The sequence below is a fragment of the Lathyrus oleraceus genome, chromosome 6 (genome assembly GCF_024323335.1).
Source record: "Lathyrus oleraceus cultivar Zhongwan6 chromosome 6, CAAS_Psat_ZW6_1.0, whole genome shotgun sequence".
Taxonomy (NCBI): Eukaryota; Viridiplantae; Streptophyta; class Magnoliopsida; order Fabales; family Fabaceae; genus Lathyrus; species Lathyrus oleraceus.
The window spans coordinates 236,026,990-236,048,850 of NC_066584.1; positions in this window are offsets into that span (position 1 = coordinate 236,026,990).

Genomic DNA, 21,861 nt, shown 5'->3' on the forward strand with positions numbered 1-21,861 from the left:
GTTCCGCTAAGTGGCGCCATACCACCCGCTTCCCATGCATCACTCTATTCCTAGGTTTCCTAGATTTCACTCATAGCCTGGGTATTGGGCCTTTTACCTCGAGTAACTCCCACCCTAAAACAGAGGAACCACCTGTACAGAGGACGGCAACAATATGATAGTATGATGCATGCAAACATTTAATGCAAATATATATACATTGGTTAGAATAATAAATGCAATAAATAACACACAATAAGCAACCTAAACTATCCTAGAACGCTAGGAAGGACTCGCTTAGGGACGATGGACCAGCATAGGTCTACATCGCACGTCCCCAGCAGAGTCGCCAGCTGTCGCATCCTGCGAAAAATCAACCGGCGAGACTCAAAAGAAATAAAACACAGAGCCGCCACTGCGCGTTATTTATCCCAAGATAGGGAAAGGAAACGCTCAGAGAAACCTGGAAAGACATGGTCTCGCGACCAGAGAGAAAGGGTAAGGGAGTCGGTTACGCGAGGGGAAGGTATTAGCACCCCTCACGTCCGTCGTACTCGACGGGATCCACGTCCTAGAATAAAGAATAGGTTGCTAAACATCACACACACATACGGGGAACGCAGGTGGGGTTAAGAGAAGGGAGCTCGATAAGGTATCGCACCTTAGGCCTACATATCTTGTCTGGAACAAGAATCAGAGCCTCTGTAGTTCGGCTTACGCACGCCAAACAATACAAAACATACAAACAAGCAAGGGTGGCAAACATGGAGCCCGACAACCACTGGATGGAATTACGTCGGCATCCGAACCAAAACATACTCAAAAGGGCAAACGTGGAGCCCGACAGCCAATCACTGGGCTTACGTCGGCATCCGAACCCAAACACACAGTCAGATAACAAATAAATGCACGCAAAAAAGAAAAAGGTTGCCCGGAGTGGTCTCGCACGACCACCTGCCTACATACCTCGTCTGGAACGAGGATCAGGGCGATGTAGTTCCCCTGAAAGGGAAGAAATAACATGCAAACTAGTAGGGAGTCGGGAACTCGAGCCTACAAGTCATCAAGCAAGCCAGAAGAGACGCTGAGACGTCAGAAGAAATTGAACACACAGACTAACAGGGAGTCGGGAACTCGAGCCTGATAGCTGGCAAACAAAACACACGCAAAAAAGAAAAGGGTGCCCGGAGTGGTCTCGCACGACCACCTGCCTACATACCTCGTCTGGCACGAGGATCAGGGCGATGTAGTTCCCCTGAAAGGGACTAAATTGCTAACCAGAAACCGGGGAAAGACACACAACTAGGGAGCTGAGACTCGAGCCTAATGTTGTCATGCATCGTTCACCTAAGTTCGGTTTTCTATCCTACTTGCATAAGCAAACTAACCTAACCAGGAAAGAAGCTAGCACACAAGCATACCATCATATATCAACATTAAATGAGAACAGGCATCTCAAACAAACATGTCAATCAAATAATCACAAAACACGCACTATAGCCAAACAAGAGGCTCAATCAATGGGGTTTGACCGCCGAAGCGAGTCGTCTGTACAGGCTGGTTTTGCTCTTAACCTTGCCATTACGAGGCTAAGGTGAAGCAGATGAAAGGATGAAGTGAGGATCAGACCTCACAGCTCTTATCCCTAACCAGGGAGAGCTGACAAATGAGCATGGGTCCAGAATAGGGGAACCCTTCTATACTTGATGACTCTGACACAACAGATCTTGGGCTTTTGATCTCAATGCTACAACCATGTAATGGGAGCAAGGAGAAGACTCACTGAATAGTGGGGGACAGGTTGCTTGTCCCTACCTTCCACCAATTGCCTTACTTGAAGGACTTTCACCTGCTTGGGCTTAAAAATAAACAACCACAATCATTGCCTCTTAAGGAGGACTTCAGACATTTATTTGCCCGGCCCGGTAACAGCTGGGTCTCCAGACTACATGAAGTAAGAAGGTTATACCTCAAATGCAAGTTGCTTAAGCAAAGCAAAGCAATAGTTCACAAGGAACTGAGCAACTAAAGTACCTGGAAACAATCAAACTCAATCAGTAATCAATCAGACAAACTATACGGCAAACAATCAAACAGTTTAATCAATACAACACAAAGCAAGCTCAAGGCTTAAGCCCAAGCTCCAACACCTACAAAAAAATGTTATGTTAGTGTACAAACATCCACAACATCAATCAAAATTGGATTTGGATCATTCTCCATGTGCATTGCTTTTTGATCCTGAAAAATCAAGCAAATATTAGCAACTAGACCACTAGGCCAAGCCTAGGGTCCCAAAGCAAGAAAAAAGCTAAAACAGCCAGGTATCCACCATCCAACATCAAATTAACATCAAACAAGAGCAAACATCCTTGGTCTCATGTTTATATCATCCATCAAGTTCATTTCATGCACAAAACAATCCATATTGGTTCAAATGAAGCACCAAATATACAAACAGAAGTATTGCATTCAAAGCCATGCCAAAACACATCAAAAAAATCTCAAATTAAATACACCTAAACAGGGGTCAATCAAGATCTACCATGTCAAATTTGAGCTCAATTGGGAAAATGGAACCATGTCAATGAAAATCAACAAAAACAGACACAATTTCATGCTTCAATTCACACCATCAATGCATACATCCACTTCAAAAATTCATATCTCATTGGAAACTAAAAAGAAATGGATGAGACCAAAACAGGGAGGTCACACAATGTGTCTAGTTCATGCATATCAAATTTCATGGCCATACAATACAATATGAGGATTTCCCAATCAATCTACCAACATGTATCACATGAGCTTGCAATTTCAACAACCAGAAATGAAAAATCATGATCAAATTGAAAATACAGTGAAAAATTCTACAAAAATTCATCAAGCATCCTAACATGTCAACAAGTCATCATGCAAAATTTCAGCCAATTCCAACATGCATAGGTCATCCAATTAAATTCAACAAGTTGACATCAAGAGGTGTGACACAAATTGTCACACCTAAGTTCCAGAATTTGCTGCTCTCTAACCAGGTATCAAAAATTCATGAAATTTACATATAAATAATCCTCAATGAGTCAAGAACCACCACAAAAATTTCAAGAATTTATTTGCAAGCATGTGCATTTCACAATTAAAATGGTAAAGTGTATCAAAATGTGACTCATGTGAGAAAACCCTAGGGCAAATGGAATTTCTACCAAGCACAACTTTGACCAATAGATCAAAAAAGTCCTAAAGTCAACAAGGAAGTCATAGAAAAAATCTCCATATTTTTCTGAATTTTCTACTATTTTTTTTATGAATTTTTTCATGTGTTAATGATTTTTAACAATTAATTAAATTAAATAGAATTTTGACAATGGCATTATCGTAAATACTAATGGCGGGAGCGGGAAACATGCAGTTTGAATTTTCAAAACAGATTTTGGATTGAACAGTAAAATTTCCAGAACTTCATCGTCTACAGTCCAGAATCCTCAAGAACACGAAATTTCAAATCATCACCAAAATGAACAATCTCATATCCGTTAGAACCGTCTGAGCCTAAGGATCACGAATATCAACTTATTCTTGGCTAAAAGTTCCTAAATCGAACGAATCGCGCGAGCTAGGGTTTATGTTCATATCTTAAAATCCAGATTTCTCCTCCTATGGTTCATCATTCTCAAAACTAATCACATCACCGCGATCTACATAACAAGGCCTTTCAAACGCATATAATGATTAAACAAATGGTGACGATCGATTTTGCTCAAACCTGGATATGGCAGCGGAGTTCTTGTTGTTTTTGAGCTTCAATTACACGAAACAGAAGTAGTGCAAGCTAGTGGTAGATGAATGATGCGTCCAACTTCAGTTGCCTTGGCCTCTAGTGCTCGAAATCCACATTTCACCATTGAAGCTCCTCATGCTACAGTCACGATTCGATGAGTTTCTTCCTCCAATCTCCAAAAACAGTCCAAGATAATGATGATACAAATCCAAAGCAAAAAGAATTTTGAGATTTGGTTGAAGAATGAAGAAGATTGATGCATATGAAGTTCTTGTGTTCTTGATGAAATGTGAGAGAATTGGAATGGTTTTGAGATCTGAACTTGGTAATTGTGCATTCTCCTCAAGAGTTTGTTATGATTAAGCTTATATACTTCCAACTAATCAAGCTTTAATCACCAAATTAGCAAAATGACATGCAATTAGCAAATGTGCATTTACTTAAGCAAGGGCAAAATGGCCTTTTCACTCAAGCCCTGTGACAGCTCATTGACAGCTCATACATTCTCAATTGATATTTGGAGTGTGTTGGCTCAAATGAGATTTTCACTCTTGTGCATGAAGATGGTGCATGAAGTAATATGGACATGAACAGTGCTGTATGAGAGCTCAAAATAGAGTTATGTATTGATACATAACACTTTTTAACAGTATGCATCGATACATAACTTGTTTGTATCAATACAAGGCACTTTTTAACAGTGTGCATCGATACATAACTTGTTTGTATCAATACAAGGCACTTTTTAACAGTATGCATCGATACATAACTTGTTTGCATCGATACAAGGCACTTTTTAACAGTGTGCATCGACACATAACTCGTGTGCATCGATACATGGCCCTTTTTTGCCTTGCACGCATCGATACGAAATTCGTGTGCATCGATACATGGAAAATTTTGCCATGCACGCCCGGTGGTAATTTGACCATATCTCCTCAACCGTTCATCCGATTCTCACGATCTTGGACTTTTTGAAAATGGGAGAGAAAGATCTACAACTTTCATGTTCAACAAAATTCCATTTGAAGCTTTTTTGATGGGGGAAAATTGGGTTGAAGTCGTTCCAAAAACTTGCCATCCTTTTGGAAACTTGAAACCATAGGTCATTTTTCCTTTTGGAAACCTTTGCTATGACCTCAAATCCTTCAATGTGAGTATCTGAAATGTCAAATGAGACTTGTTTGAACATGAATGGAGTATCTCTTGCCCTTTCCCTCCTCCAAATCCATCAATCCAGGCACCGTTGACCACAATTGACTTTTCTGACAGATAGATGAATTTGGCTACGCACTGATCAAATTGAGCCCCAAACTCCTGATGAAATGGCTCAACCATGAAACCCTAGCATCCATGAGCTCAATATAATCACATTATGATCCTCATATACATCATAGCCCCCATCTCCTGATTATGCCCTGATTGGCCCAATGCAGATGATTAAGGTTGACCAGTGGTCAAAACCCTAATCTCAAGGAATATGCTCCAACACTTGATGATGACCAACCATGATGATGATGATGTATCTTTTTAATCAAGATGAAGACCAACATCCATTGAGAATCATGAAACCCTACTTCACAACCCAATCCTCAGATGGCCAATGATCAATCAATAAACCCCTAGGCTTGCCTTTGACTTCCTCATCTTCTGATCAAGACTTGAGAGGATAGCTTGCACAATGTAACCACATGATATGCAATATGCAATGCCTAATGACCTAAAATGATATGCAATATGTTAATGCTAGTCCCAAGAGAGGAGGGCAAATTTTGAGGTGTTACAAAATGCAATGGAATGCGAATGAATGCAATGCAAGCCATGCACATTTGTTTTTTCATACACGGGTTCAAAAGTCTGAGGTACTGACGAATCTGATTGTTTTCCAAGAATAGGTTCTCACCAGGTATGGTCTAAGGTTTTTGAAAAAGTTCCTAGAGTCATGGACCCATTAGACTGTTTGCTACCTGCGGCAACTTACTTGCCGGGCATCAACTCCATCTAAAGAATCTACTCTAAGTGAGGTTCTCGCATCGATCCAACGAGAAATACATCTCGCAGACCCACACTACGCAACCATCTTTCCTAGTTGGGCAAAGAACTAAGGTTCTACAAATGGTTCTCAGAGTCATGGATCCTAAAGAAAACATCGAAGCTTACGGCAACTTACTTGCCGAGCGACAACATCCTCTCAAGAATCTACTCTAAGTGAGGTTCTCGTACCGACCCAACGAGAAATACATCTCGCGGACCCGCACTACTCAACCTCGTCCTATCTTATGTTTTTACTCGAGACTCGGGTAAAAAGTCTTTCCCACAAGGTTTGCAATCAGAGTATCCAAGTACCAAACCATAATCGAACCAATACAACAAATTCATATCAATATGACAATAGAGATAGTAAAAACAATAAAGAAAAGCCACATAGGTAAACACACAAAGGCACACAAACGACCTAACTAGGCTTGACTCACTTAGGGAAACTATCATGTCCCCAGCAGAGTCGCCATCTGTCGCACCTCGAAAAAATGGGGATACGATTTCAAAGCGAAGCGCGATCGCACGCTCGCAATGATGGACTGAATAGAGTCGCCACCGAACTTTATTTATTCCTAAGAAGGAAAGGGGAAATATCGATAAAACCCAAGACAAAAGAAAGGATAAGATATGGTCGTCGCAACCAATATCCGGGTTCGGGAGTCGATTACGTAAGGGGAAGGTATTAGCACCCCTCACGTCCGTTGTACTCAACGGGAACCATTAGGTTAGTTGTGTGCATTAGTGTTAGTTAAAATATTAGGCTTTTCAATTTATTAGGTGGGGAAGAAAGAATAGAAGAGAGAAGAAATGTTTTTGGATTTTTAACGAAGGACTAAACCTAAGTTTTTTATTAGTGGGCCTGACAAGATTTAAAAATCCTGCTCCTACGTATCTCAAAAGAGAAATCAAGGCTTACGTAGTTCTGGGTAGAAAAATGTTTGTTTGTTGGTCGATTTTAGCGAAAGCTATATTGTATTAATCGACGAAAACATTGTTTTACCCAAAACAGATGAGGAGTGGACGCATACCACACATCGAACGGATTTATAGATCTACATTCGGAAAAGCGTCATTTATCTCTACTCAACAATCGTGGCCGAAACATTGTTTTGTATCACTTAAGACAATATATCTTTCATTTATGAAAAAGGTTTTTGATTAATCGTACGGCGGCGAGAAAGAGTTTGATTGGTTGGATGTATTTTGAGTGATGGCGAGAACTTGGATGAGCGAGATATACATCTCGAATCCTAGCCTCAGGAGTGCATGGTATACACCATGTTCCATTTCCATCTTTATTGAAGAAGTTTAAGATAGGAATTAAGTATTTTGGAATTTGATTGAGAAAGGGTTTGAAGAAACCGCATTGACAATTTTAGACGATGGCGAGAGTTAAGATTGGCGAGATATACATCTCGAATCTTAACCTCAGGAGTGCATGGTATACACCATGTTCCATTTCCACCTTTATTGAAAAATATTAAGGTAGCAATTAGGTATTTTGAAGTTCGAAAGACGAGTACTTGTGACTTGCAAGCTCTTACGGCTTGAGTCTAATACTCGGGACTACGTCTGGACATTCCACCCAGGCAGTCTGTTTCTTTCCAATATTGCTAAGAAAATGATTCGAATATTGGACTTGGTTTAGGAGGGAAGACGAATATTTATGGCTTGCAAGCTCTTACAGCTTGAGCCTAATATTCGGGATTACAACTGGATATTCCCTCCAGGTAATCTTTTTCTTCCAACTTTTATTTAGAAAATGACTTTGAATATTGGAGTATTAAAGAGAAGACGAATATTAACGGCTTACAAGCTCTTACAGCTTGAGCCTAATATTCGGGATTACGACTGGATATTACATCCAGGCAATCTTTTTCTTCCAACTTTATTTAGAAAACAATTTGAATATTTGGAATGTTAAGAGAAGACGAATATTTATGGCTTGCAAGCTCTTACAGCTTGGGCCTAATATTCGGGATTACGACTGGACATTCCATCCAGGTAATCTTTTTCTTCCAACTTTATTAAGAAGAGGTTTTGAATCTTGGAGTGTGAAAGAGAAGACGAATATTTATGGCTTGCAAGCTCTTACAGCTTGAGTCTAATATTCGGGATTATGACTGGATATTCCCTCCAGGTAATCTTTTTCTTCCAACTTTATTAAGAAAATGATTTTGAATATTAAAGTGTTAAAGAGAAGACGAATATTAACGGCTTGCAAGCTCTTACAGCTTGAGCCTAATATTCGGGATTACGACTGGACATTCCATCCAGGTAACCTTTTTCTTCGCATTTTATTTAGAAGGATTTGAATATTAGAGAGAAGACGAATATTTATGGCTTGCAAGCTCTTACAGCTTGAGCCTAATATTCGGGATTACGACTGGACATTCCATCCAGGTAACCTTTTTCTTCCGACCTCATTAAGAAGATGATTTTTGAATATTAAAGTGTTAAAGAGAAAACGAATATTAACGGCTTGCAAGCTCTTACAGCTTGAGCCTAATATTCGGGATTACGACTGGACATTCCATCCAGGTAACCTTTTTCTTCACGTTTTAATTAAAAAGTGGTTTGAGGTATTTACGGATATTTTGGCGAGACAAAGCACTTGCTTGTTGAGATAATCCAAGAGGATCGTTCATTGTCTATTCATTTGGAGGAAGAATTTCATCCATGAATGCACAAGACGTCTTAACTTGCGTGTGAACATTTTCTTGTACTTGTATCGCTTGATCAGCAAAAGAGGTATTACTGGCTTTTCAATGATCTTTTCAGCATCTAATTCATCTGCACTTTTCCCCAATTGATTATAACTAGAATAAAGGAACAAGCAGTTAACATCAGTTTCAAATTGCAACTGTCTCGGATCCTTAGTCAAAGAAGGTCGTTTTGCAAGGGTTTTCACAGCCTCTCGACATTTGCGGAACAAAGATGCCATTGAGTGATTTTGGTTTCTTTTACAGGTTTTGAAATATTGGATGGCTGGCATGCTAGCATTGAGTTGGCAACAGGTGTTTCAAATTTATGACCGACACACAGGAGATCCCAGGGTTTTCTTAATCTATCGACGTCTCCTTTATCAACAGAAAGTGAAAGATGTATCTCCGTAGACGAATTCAACTGCTTGAATACCTCGAGACTGAAGGATGGCATAAAAGGTTCTAATAAACAAGCAAGAAGATAGACAACCCCCAACAGCCGTTTTCATAACAAAGGAGCAGAGAGATTGGTTTTGAGAGATTGGTTTTGCTTGTAAAGACGCCAAAACTCTGTTTCCTGCAAATATGCATTCCCTTCACCGGATATGCTCATGGTAATTTTCAATCCTTGCTTGAGTTTAACCTTCTCCATTGCTTCTATGTATTGCTCCAAATATGCAGCAACTTTGCTGGCCAATTTTTTGGTTGGATCATGGGGGTGGGATTAATTCATGACCGTGTTGTTTGATGTTTGTGCAGGGTCTTGTGTCATGGTGCAGTTTGGTGAGCTGCCATAAGCGTGACGGTTCGCTTCACAACATGCCTAATAATGCATCTCTGCAATGTTGCCCATTCTGCTGGTATTATGTTAGCATTAACCTGGTTTTGACTTTGGCTTGGCAACTGCTGGCTTAGCGAGTGAGCATTCCAAAATTTGGCCATCAATCTCATACTTCTCTGTGTTCTTCAATGCCTTCATTATACATGATTTATCAGCAAAATGCACAAAACCATATCTGCTCTTTTCTTGTCCAGCTTTAGCAGGAGGGAGAGCCACTTTGTACTTCAGCGACTTAGACTTATCATACCGTCCTCCAGCGGGGTTGGCAGCAGCAAGAATGGAGGTACGAGCATTGAGTGTTGCTTGTATTCTTGCTTTAGTGATACTAATAGTTTGTTGTTCCATTGCCTCGTGAATTGCAATCTGATCTCTTATGTCCATCTTGTCAAATTCATCAATGCAGCAAATGTCATTGTCAGCAAGCATCAAAGCACCAGCCTCAATACAAAACTCTCCAGTTTCTGGTTCCTTGGCAACAGTTACAGTCAAACCAGCAGCAGATGACGATTTACCAGATGTATACACAGATCTTGGAACAATACTTGAAGTATACTTGAGAAATTGAGACTTTGCACAGCTAGGATCTCCAACAATACAAACATTTATGTCTCCTCTAAGGCTGATGCCTTCATGAGTAGATTTATGGAGAGTTAATAGAGTTTGCTAGAGGGTCCTGGAATCTGTTTGTTAGAGGAGGGAATATGTGATTGTAAGCATTCCGTTCAGTGGAAAATTCTTTGTTGGAGCTGTTGAAGGAGTTATATCGCTCTGTCCAGCCGTATCCCAAATTTGCAGTTTGACGGTTTTGCCTTCAAGTTCCAATGGCTGGGATAATACAGGTGACATTATACTTAGCTGTGATTTCATTAAATACAGTTGTATTTCCACTTGAGGATTTAGATTCTGCACTGCCGTTGATGAGCTAGAGCATACGCCATGGCTTTCTCGCGTTTTGCTGCAGCCTCCCGTCTCTTTAATATTTTGGTTTGAATTTCTTCAACAGATCCCAACACTGTCACCCCAACCTTCTTCAATTTCTCGAACACGGGCTTCGTTTACAAGCTGTTGCTGAAGTTTCTGTTGTGGGGAGCCAAATGATTATCAGCGGTTACGGTGAGTTTTTTTCGATGCTGTCATGTTCTTTCCAATTTTATGTTGTGGCCTTTGTAACCAAAATATGGATTGCTGTGATATTGCAGGGTCACAGTTGTGCTTGCTGTAATGACAATGCCGACATTCACTTACGGTAATTTGAGTGATTCCATTTGGCTTGCTGCTGTTATGCTATGTTTTTTCTGTCATTGAAATTTTGCAGATGGTTTTAATGTAGGACTGGTTTTTGGTGCAGGAGCAGGTGATCTCGCGGAGCCGGTATCACTTCTGTTAAGGGAGTGCTGCAATATGGTTGAAAGTCTGACTTGCTTAACCCTACCAAACTCAATGTTATTCAAACCAAGATTATGAGGTCCCATGAAGGTTTGCGCCAATTTGCCTCTTTTTGGATGGAGGAATCCCAAATGCATTCTGCTGTGGAGTTATAGTAATTCCTCCTTTAAATTTCAGCACTTCAAAAAACGGGATCTCCAAATAAAGATGAAGTGAGAGAAATTCAGTGTCCATTCCCTCGGGACGTGTTTGGTTCACCTATTTGAGATTACACTCAGAATGGATTATTGTGTTTATTATTGGATTTTGTTTTTTTCTCTTCTTTTTTTTGGAATGAATTATTGGAATGTTGGAAATTAGATTCTGGATGGAGTTTTGATTGTATGGCTATTTTGATTTGGGATGAACTATGGTTATAAAATGGATTTTTTTAGAAATAATCCAAACTAATTTAAATATTAATTTAAATAATAATAATCAAAACAGCAAAAAACCAAATTAAAAACAAAATAATCTATGATTCATTTAAAATTACTTGGACATCAACTCTAACATTCATTTTGGAAATAAAAATCGATTAGAGTTTTAATCATTAGTAAAAGTAAACAATTAAGATTAAATTGACAATTGGAATTAAACTTAATTTGAAATTAAAATCAAATTAAAAATAAAAAAGAGTCGAGACATTAAAATCCATTTTATAGTCAAAAGCATCATGATCAAAAAGGCATAGACAATGATCAATGTGTAACAAAAATATGAAGTTGGGAATGAATGTATGCAAATGAATTTTTAGGCCAAGTGCCAATCAAAATAAAAAATTCAGGGTCAAAATCGGGGTATGACACATATCATGCCACAAAATCAAACACAGTATTAGCACTCTCAACTAATACCTACACTACTCAAAACAGCGGGAAATGATCCCTACTATGTCATACATCGGCTAAGTCACATCACTCAGCCTAAACAGTCAAAACTGCACAGTAACATCACAGAAAATTCACCATTCTGCCCATACGCGTATTGCCCATGCCATACGCGTATTGCCCACACCTGACCAAAGTCCATACGCGTAACGCCCATGCCCATACGCGTATGCTACGCGTATCACATTCCCATACGCGTACCACCAGAGACCAAAACACGTTCAAGACCTCATCTCTTTCACTCATACGCGTATGACATACACCATACGCGTACCACATCCAGGGATACGCGTATCACACGCGTATGGCGCGTACCAGCGCCAAAACTCCCACTTCCAAGCCATTCCATACGCGTATTGCCTAGTGCCATACGCGTACCAGCCCATCTCATACGCGTATTGCCTAGTGCCATACGCGTATGACCAGAGACCACAATTCCAGGTCTGTCATGGTTTCTCTGCTACGAATTCTCAGATCTACACTTCCACAATCCAATTTTTCATACACTTTCGTTCGTTTTATCAATTACAACTCGGATACATTCAACTTCTCAAATCGCTAACCTTACTACATCTAATTCCTACGAATTTCATCGATTATCATTCAATTTCGTTCATCCCAACATTTCACAGATTTTCAGCATACATCAATCCAATCAGAGGTAAAACAATGATTATTACTACCCAGTACATATTATCATACAATACCCTTTAACCGATGATAAACCCCCCTTACCTGAGTTAATCCGGCAGCTTCCGAGCTCCAAGCTTCTCCTTCCTTCAACCTTCGTTCTCTAGCTTTTTGCCCTTTCTGCCTCTTTTCCCTTTTCACGTGAAATTCACCTTTTTACCAAAAATGGGATTTTTCTAAATTCCAACTTATATATTATTCCAATAAATAATTATCCCAATAATTATTATTCCAAAATAATAATAAAATAAAAATAATCCAAATATCCAATTATTCAATTAAATTAATAAATAAAATATTAATTTAAATCAAATAATTAGCTTAGTTTAATTGGGGTGTTACAACTCTCCCCCACTAAAAGAGTTTTCGTCCTCGAAAACATACCTCAAGCGAACAACTCCGGATAGGACTCCTTCATCTTACTCTCCAGTTCCCAAGTCACATTGCCACCTGCTGGTCCTCCCCAAGCTACCTTCACCAAGGCAATCTCTTTACCCCGTAACTGCTTCAACTCTCGATCCTCGATCCTCATAGGTGATGTTTCAACAGTCAGGTTATCTCTCACCTGTACATCATCTACTCGGACAACATGCGACGGATCATGAATGTATCTCCTCAACTGAGACACATGAAAAACATCATGCAAATTCGCAAGCGACGGCGGTAAAGCGATACGATAGGCCACTTCCCCTATCCTCTCCAAGATCTGATAAGGACCAATAAATCGAGGTGTCAACTTCTTCGACTTCAAAGCTCGACCAACACCAGTTATCGGAGTAACACGAAGAAACACATGATCTCCCTCTTGGAACTCAAGTGACTTCCTCCTCCTATCATGATAACTCTTCTGACGACTCTGAGCAATTCTCATCTTATCCTGAATCATCTTAATCTTTTCTGTAGTTTGTTGAACAATCTCCGGTCCAACCACAGCACTCTCACCGGACTCATACCAACATAATGGTGTCCGACATCTCCTACCATACAAAGCTTCAAACGGTGCCATACCAATGCTCGAATGAAAACTATTGTTGTAGGTAAACTCAATCAAAGGCAAATAACAATCCCAAGCACCTCCTTTTTCCAAAACACAAGCTCTTAAAAGATCCTCTAGTGACTGAATAGTCCTCTCAGTCTGACCATCAGTCTGCGGATGATATGCAGAACTCAATCTCAACTTAGTTCCTAAAGCCCTCTGCAAACCTTCCCAAAACTTCGATGTAAATCTAGGATCTCTGTCCGAAACAATACTCGACGGAATACCATGCAAACTTACAATCTTCTCAATATACAACTCAGCTAGCCTCTCTAACGGGTAATCCATTCTGATCGGAATGAAATGAGCCGACTTCGTCAATCTGTCAACAATCACCCAAATGGCTTCAAAATTCTTACTCGTCCTCGGTAACCCAGAAACAAAATCCATACTGATACTATCCCACTTCCACTCTGGAATAGCCAACGGTTGCATTAGCCCAGACGGCTTCTGATGCTCAATCTTCGACTTCTGACAAGTCAAACAGGAATAAACAAAACCCGCAATTTCTCTCTTCATTCCCGGCCACCAAAATAACTTCTTCAGATCATGATACATCTTCGTAGCTCCAGGATGAATACTCAAACCACTACGATGTCCTTCTTCCAGAATATTCTTCTTAAGCTCAGTAACATCCGGAATACACACCCGATCACCAAATCTCAAAACACCATTCTCATCAACTCTGAATTCACCCCCTTGGCCTTGATTCACTAAAGTCAACTTATCGACCAAACGCATATCGGATTTCTGACCCTCTCTGATCTCATCCAAAATACTACTCGTTAACTTCAGCATTCCCAATTTAACACTATTGTGAGTACTCTCACATACCAAACTCAAGTCTCTAAACTGCTCAATTAAATCCAATTCTCTAACCATTAACATAGACATATGCAATGATTTCCGACTCAATGCATCAGCCACCACATTTGCTTTACCCGGATGGTAATTCAAACCAAAATCATAATCCTTCAGAAATTCTAACCATCTCCTCTGTCTCATATTCAGCTCTTTCTGATCAAACAAATACCTCAAACTTTTATGATCACTGAAAACCTCAAATCTTGATCCGTACAAATAATGCCTCCACAACTTCAGAACAAACACCACAGCTGCCAACTCTAAATCATGTGTCGGATAGTTCCTCTCATGAACCCTTAGTTGTCTCGAAGCATAAGCTATAACCTGCTTATTCTGCATCAACACACCACCTAGACCCAACAATGAAGCATCACAGTAAACCTCAAATAATTCCGACGAACTCGGTAATATCAGAATAGGAGCAGTAGTCAACCTTCTCTTTAACTCTTGGAAACTTTCTTCACATTTCGAATCCCAAACAAACGCTTGCCCCTTTCTAGTCAACATCGTCAACGGTAACGCCAACTTAGAAAATCCCTCAATGAACTTCCTATAATAACCAGCCAAACCAAGGAAACTTCGAATCTCAGCAACAGACTTCGGAGCTTCCCACTTAGATACCGCTTCTATCTTAGAAGGATCAACAGCAACACCACCTCTTGAAATCACGTGGCCAAGAAAACTAACTTCTTCTAACCAAAATTCACACTTAGAGAGTTTAGCAAATAACTTCTTGTCTCTTAGAACTTCTAACACCACTCTCAAATGCTCAGCATGTTCTTCTTCAGATTTCGAATACACCAAAATGTCATCAATGAACACCACAACAAACTGATCTAGATACGGATGAAAAATCCTATTCATATATTCCATAAATACTCCAGGCGCATTAGTCACACCAAAAGGCATTACAGAATACTCATAATGTCCATACCTTGTTCTGAAAGCAGTCTTCTGAATATCCTCAGTTTTCACACGTATCTGATGATACCCAGATCTCAAATCTATTTTGCTGAACACACTCGCACCAACCAACTGATCCATCAAATCATCAATCCTCGGCAAAGGATACCGATTCTTGATCGTCACTTTATTCAGTTGCCTATAGTCCACACACAACCTCATAGTACCTTCTTTCTTTTTAACCAACAACACTGGTGCACCCCACGGTGACACACTCGGACGAATAAACTTCTTATCCAACAGATCTTCCAACTGACTCTTCAATTCAGTTAACTCAACAGCAGACATACGGTACGGAGCCATCGATATCGGTCTAGTACCAGGTACCAAATCAATCGAGAACTCAACTTCACGTTCTGGCGGTAACTCATTCACTTCTTCCGGAAACACATCAGGAAAGTCACACACCACTGCTAGATCACAAATTACCAGTTTATCTTTAGCCTCTAAAGTTGCCAACAGCATAAACAACTCTGCCCCATCTGCCACTTCCTCATTCACCTGCCTTGCTGATAGAAACAAATCCTTTCCTTCCTCAATCTCAGGAAAAATCACAGTCTTATCAAAACAATTGATAGAAACTCGGTTAAACACCAACCAGTTCATTCCCAAGATAACATCAATTTGCACTAGTGGAAGACACACAAGGTCTATCCCAAAGTCTCTACCAAAAATACTCAAAGGACAACTCAAACAAACTGAAGTAGTAGTCACTGAACCCTTCGCAGGAGTATCAATCACCATACTTCCAAGCATCTCAGATATCTCTAACTTAAGTTTCACAGCACAATCCAAAGATATAAAAGAATGAGTCGCACCTGTGTCAATAATAGCTACAAGAGGAAAGCCATTAATATAACACGTACCTCGGATCAACCGATCATCTGCAAAAGTCTCAGAACCTGATAAAGCAAAAACCTTGCCTCCTGACTGATTTTCTTTCTTCGGCCTAGGACACTGTGGACTGATATGACCCAACTCTCCACAGTTGAAACAAGTCACAGTCTTCAACCGGCAGTCTGCAGCCAAATGACCACCCTTGCCACACTTAAAACACTTCTTCTCATTACTGGTACACTCATGGATACGATGCCCAGCCTGACCACATCTGTAACACTTAGCAGGAGCACTAGAATCTCCCCCACTAGGCCTCTTCATCCCACTCTGCCTCTGAAAACCTTTGCCAGCTGCATACGGTTTTCCACGTTCAATCTGATTCTTACCTTTCCTATCAACCCTCTGCTGATAGCTCTCAGCTCTGGCCTTGGAATCCTGTTCGAAAATCCTGCAACAGTCAACCAAATCAGAAAACACTCTAATCCTTTGATACCCAATAGCCTGCTTGATCTCGGGACGCAACCCGTTCTCAAACTTCACACACTTAGAAAATTCTCCAGCAGCCTCACTATAGGGAGTATAATACTTTGACAGCTCTGTGAACTTAGCAGCATACTCAGTTACAGACCTGTTACCCTGTTTCAATTCCAAAAACTCTATCTCCTTCTTTCCTCTGACATCCTCGGGAAAATACTTCCTCAGGAATCTCTCTCTGAACACCGCCCAAGAAATCTCAGCATTTCCAGCAGTTTCCAACTCAGTGCGGGTAGCAACCCACCAATCATCAGCTTCTTCTGACAGCATATGTGTACCGAACCTGACCTTCTGATTCTCAGCACACTCAGTTACTCTAAAGATCCTCTCTATCTCCTTCAACCACTTCTGAGCACCATCTGGATCGTATGCTCCTTTGAACATTGGAGGGTTGTTCTTCTGGAACTCACTCAACTGACGAGCAGCTCCCATTCCCATAACATTCTGATTTCCTCCAAGTACTCCAGCTAGCATACCCAGAGCCTCAGCAATTGCAGCATCATCTCTACCTCTTCCAGCCATCTCTATTCTGAAAACCCAACAAACCAAAACAATAAGTACTGATAGGGTTACACAACACCTATCCCGTACAGGGGAAACAGAATAATTACGACTCGACACGACCGACTATGCTCTGATACCACTAATGTAACACCCTTCTAAATACCCCAATAATTTAATTAAATATCAAAATACAACATCAGAGTAATTATGCCCTTTTAAGGGTGTCACACAAAATATTCACACCTTTCAACAATATAGAAGTCATGCTCTTTTATTAATTTAAAACTTAAACAATTGCATAAAACACAGCGGATATAATTTCATCAATCATGTAAAACATTACATGGAAAATGGTTCTCAACCAATAATAAAACATTCAAAACAAGTTAGGACAACCCATCCCGATGTTACATCTATCAGAGCACGACCCACTACGGAGACTACACTAGACTCCAATAATTCGCTTCTACTCAACTCACTGCTTGTTACCTGAAAAAGAGTTGTAAGGGTGAGTTCCTCAATCAATATAACGAGCATTATACAACATTATGTAATGTTAAGTAAATAACGCATCAAATCACCCTAACCAGACCACATACTCAATAACAGCAGTATCAACTCAAACATCATACTTAACAATAACATATAGCATATGTATAATCTCAAACCATACTCAATGACCACACAACAATACCAACACAAACACACGTGTAATATTGGAATACATCCATTCATATTACACGCCATACATATATTATGCAATGAGACTCCATGCATGCGGTACCGACTATTTGTGAACATATAGTTCAACCTCACCGTCCAACCCAGGCACGGCTACCAAGCTCACTAGTCCCACTCATTTGAGACATAGTGACTCACTCACTAATTCCTCACCATGGGAATTAGCTACCACCCCAAATGGGCCATGAAATGCACGCTAATCACCTAGCATGCAAACAATCAACAACAGTCCAATAATGACTAACTCACTAATTCCTCACCATGGGAATTAGCTACCACCCCAAATGGGCCACAATGTGCAAGCTAATCACCTAGCAAATGCAACATCAACAACAATTCAAGAATAGACACATGCTCACACTCTAAGCCACACAACAGTCTATTCACAAATGCATACATTTCACATTATCATGTATACCATCACATATCATCAACAACAGCATATCATATCATGCCACAAAATCAAACACAGTATTAGCACTCTCAACTAATACCTACACTACTCAAAACAGCGGGAAATGATCCCTACTATATCATACATCGGCTAAGTCACATCACTCAGCCTAAACAGTCAAAACTGCACAGTAACATCACAGAAAATTCACCATTCTGCCCATACGCGTATTGCCCATGCCATACGCGTATTGCCCACACCTGACCAAAGTCCATACGCGTAACGCCCATGCCCATACGCGTATGCTACGCGTATCACATTCCCATACGCGTACCACCAGAGACCAAAACACGTTCAAGACCTCATCTCTTTCACTCATACGCGTATGACATACACCATACGCGTACCACATCCAGGGATACGCGTATCACACGCGTATGGCGCGTACCAGCGCCAAAACTCCCACTTCCAAGCCATTCCATACGCGTATTGCCTAGTGCCATACGCGTACCAGCCCATCTCATACGCGTATTGCCTAGTGCCATACGCGTATGACCAGAGACCACAATTCCAGGTCTGTCATGGTTTCTCTGCTACGAATTCTCAGATCTACACTTCCACAATCCAATTTTTCATACACTTTCGTTCGTTTTATCAATTACAACTCGGATACATTCAACTTCTCAAATCGCTAACCTTACTACATCTAATTCCTACGAATTTCATCGATTATCATTCAATTTCGTTCATCCCAACATTTCACAGATTTTCAGCATACATCAATCCAATCAGAGGTAAAACAATGATTATTACTACCCAGTACATATTATCATACAATACCCTTTAACCGATGATAAACCCCCCTTACCTGAGTTAATCCGGCAGCTTCCGAGCTCCAAGCTTCTCCTTCCTTCAACCTTCGTTCTCTAGCTTTTTGCCCTTTCTGCCTCTTTTCCCTTTTCACGTGAAATTCACCTTTTTACCAAAAATGGGATTTTTCTAAATTCCAACTTATATATTATTCCAATAAATAATTATCCCAATAATTATTATTCCAAAATAATAATAAAATAAAAATAATCCAAATATCCAATTATTCAATTAAATTAATAAATAAAATATTAATTTAAATCAAATAATTAGCTTAGTTTAATTGGGGTGTTACACTTGGAACCGACCAAACTAAGCCATGTGCTAGGGTTTAGTAGCTTAACTCCAAGTAATCAATCAAAGGTTTCAAACCAAGAAGTAACCAACGTAGGCACTGCGTCATTGTCAAGAACCACAGCTAGGGTTTCCAACCCTCCTCAAAGCAGGTCGTACTGTTCACCAACCTCCAGGTCAACGATTAGGGTTTCCACCCAAGCATAAAGCTTCATGAGCAGAATCCCAAACCATGAGCCCACTATCAGAGTTTGAAAGCCAAGTCAGATGCACAGAAGGTCAGACACCAGATCCTATAGGAAGAAAATCAGGGATTAGGGTTTCAACCCATATGACGTGCAAAACCATAATATTTAATCCAAACCTGATTTTTGTTAGCCACGAACCTCGAATCTATGATGCTTGTTAGCAAATGTTAAGAATGAATGAATGATGAGTATTCCTGAGTATATATGGGTCTCAAATCATGGGTTAGATAAAAAAGCAAAAATTGGGGGCAAATTTTTGGGTATGACAATATGGATGTATGGGTAATGTGTGAGAGAATCCCTAACTTTGCTATTTGGGCTTATGATATGTTCTAATATCTTTATCGTTAAGATACCAACTTATTTAAGATAAATCATTGATTTTCAACCACCAAAGCTTATCTATTATGTTCCATTCAATGGGAGTTGCAAATATATCTCTGAATTATGGTTTGAATATCACAAGAAATTTCACGAGTCACTATCCGCACAATACCTATTTTATTTTAAATTTTTATATAATTTTTAAATAATATTTTATCTTTAAAATTTTATTGGAATAGGTCATAAAGTCGCACGGGACATAACCCGTTAAATTCTTCCATTAAAACAAACATCTATATTTCTTTCAATGATGTGACATGGAAGACAATTAGTTAGATTTCGTTTTTCCACTGCTATATAAAAAGGTTTATGAAGTGACAAGGAACACAACCAATTATATTCAAATAATAAAGCATGCATGCATATTGCTCTAAAAAATGAAAAGTCTAAAATCTTGATTATTATGTATTTCAATCTTTTCATTGTAATATTTAAAATGTGATTGAAATACTTCATAAAGTGACAGAGGATACAATCAGTTAGATCCAAATAAAAAGCATGCATAAATATTACTTTAATTTGTATTTGAATATAATTCGGCTATCAATATGTCTAATACTATATCTCATACACGTGCGGAGGCACGGGTCTTCTACTAGTACTTTCACAAAAGGCCATGTATTGGATGCGGTTGAGAGGCGATAATATTCAAATGTCTGAACACCCGTGTTTTGAATTTATTGAAAAACAGACGAGTAAACAAACATTCATAATAAGGGATGGAATACCCATCAAATTAACTACATATTCTTTTATCATAATCTACAGGGATGACCACCCAATCAAAAGGCGAACCTACTTCCGCAAAAGCATTTTCCACTTTGACCGCGTCGCCAAAAGCAGAAACGGTCATTAGCAATTTGCGATCTACCCAATGATACTGATTCACATCAGTTGGCTTCTGAGATGGAAGGGATGACCATTAGTCAGTGGGTAGCGCCAACCAATCATGTTCATTAGATTTTGAAGTTTGACTTGAACCTTGATCTCGGCCTCAATGGGATCCCTGTGTTGTGTAATCCTATATGACTCAATGAAATGCTGAAGTATCTACTCATCTTGAGGGGAAATCTCCGTAGAGGATAAATGGGAGATCAGGGAAAAAGAGTCACTAGAGACTCCCTAGAAAGCAGAAACAACATTATCAAGCCCAACATTACCAGCGATGTTCCCAACACGCTCATTAGAAAGAAAAAAAAAAGCTAAAAGACCCTTCAAAAAAGGCTTCGAAGAAAGTGATTTACCAAAATTACTACTGAATTCAAAATTATCACAAATAACCACATGACTCAAGTCAGGACGAATATATGCCAAAGAAGTTGTATTCGAATAATCTGGGATTTCTGCCCCAACAGATGATGAAGGATCTCCATGACGGGGCTACCTCCTGAATTAGCAAGTGGGTCATTCATATGGGCCATCTTAAAGATATAAGAATGAAAACTATGAAATAGGAGTCAAAGGTTGAAAGTGGTACCTGAGAGGCATGGGATCCAAAAACTTGATCGGCAAAATAGCAAGTGTACTATTTTTACCGATGTAGTAATAAGGAGTTTTATTTCCAAGTATCGATCTCAAGGATTGCGTAGGAAATACTTATTTTAATTTGATTCTATCAGAACAAAAAGATAATGGTTTGGTTGTTTTGAAATAGTAAACACAAAAATAGTAAAAATAATTGATTAAGATAAAAGATGCTAGGGTGAGTGGTTGAGTTAACCGTTTATGAATTCAGTCAAGATTTCTTTAATACATATGAAACATTCAATCACCTAACCTCAGAATGTTCTTACTTAAGTCCTTAAGGAAGAAACTATTAAACTACCAATTCTTACTCAAATGTC